At 42.2% G+C, this 1,059-nt stretch overlaps 1 non-coding gene across 1 annotated transcript; it reads left to right on the top strand.

Annotated features, from left to right (window-relative positions):
* Positions 1 to 734: 734 nt before the first annotated feature.
* LOC136733201 (U5 spliceosomal RNA) lies at positions 735 to 849 on the top strand. The gene has a single exon (XR_010810105.1). It is a non-coding gene; the product is annotated as a U5 spliceosomal RNA (small nuclear RNA).
* The last annotated feature ends 210 nt before the right edge of the window (positions 850 to 1,059 follow it).

The following is a 1,059-nucleotide window of genomic DNA, read 5'->3' as shown; positions in this document are numbered from 1 at the left end:
CAAATCATGGGTGAGAACCCTAAGCCAGGGCATTGAAAATGGGTCAAATACTTATTTCCCTCATTAACATGCAAATCAATTTATAACTTTTTTGAAATGCATTTTTCTGGATTTTCTTGTTGTTATTCTGTCTCTCACTGCTAAAATACATCTACCATTAAAATTATAGACTGATAATTTCTTTGTCAGTGGGCAAACGTACAAAATCAGCAGGGGATCAATTACTTTTTTCCCCCACTGTACATACATATATATGGAAAAGAAACATTACAAGTATAAATCACAATAAGATGTAATAAAGTACAGATAAACAAAGTGTAATAAAATGTGATCTGTTTGAAAATGCAGGGACGTCACTGGAAAAGATGATGTCTGGATGGCAGCATATGTTGCTCCAAAATGTGTACATCTCTTCTGCAAAAATGGTGCCCTCACAGATGTGCGAGTTACATGACAGACAGACAGACAGACACTCACACACACTGTCACACCCACACACACACTTTCACAGAGAGACATATACACACACACACACACACACACACACACACTTTCACACAGAGACAGGCACACACACACACACACACACACACACACACATACATACATACATATGGAAAAGAAACAATACTTTTATAAATCACAATAAGATGTAATAAAGTACAGAAAAACTAAATGTAAGAAAATGTGATCTTTAATACACACAAATATGTATGGCTGGTCGGATGCGTCTTGGACTCGGGTTCCTCTTCATTACGTATAACGCTTTTGCCTTTTGCTAAAGCTTTCCGTGGAGGGGATCGTGGGTGAGTTTGTACCATTCTTGGGGGGCTCTGCCTTGTTGGGGCGGAGCTGTGATCCAGGTGAACAGCAGATCGGGCATAGGTGGGCATGTGGGCAGAGGAGTAGGAAGGCCGGTCAAGCAAATAAGCTTGCTAAGGTACGCAGCAGCAGCAAGCAGCCCCCCCATCCAGCCAGCCAGCCAGTCTGGCTGGCAGTGACTGAGTGGTTGACAGACGGCAAGCAACGGAATGTACGTGCTCTGTGATGTCATAGCAG

Source organism: Amia ocellicauda, unplaced genomic scaffold (assembly GCF_036373705.1).
Source record: "Amia ocellicauda isolate fAmiCal2 unplaced genomic scaffold, fAmiCal2.hap1 HAP1_SCAFFOLD_35, whole genome shotgun sequence".
In the NCBI taxonomy this organism is placed as follows: Eukaryota; Metazoa; Chordata; class Actinopteri; order Amiiformes; family Amiidae; genus Amia; species Amia ocellicauda.
The sequence above is the reverse complement of the archived record's forward strand: the minus strand, read 5'-3'. Positions and strand labels throughout refer to the sequence as shown.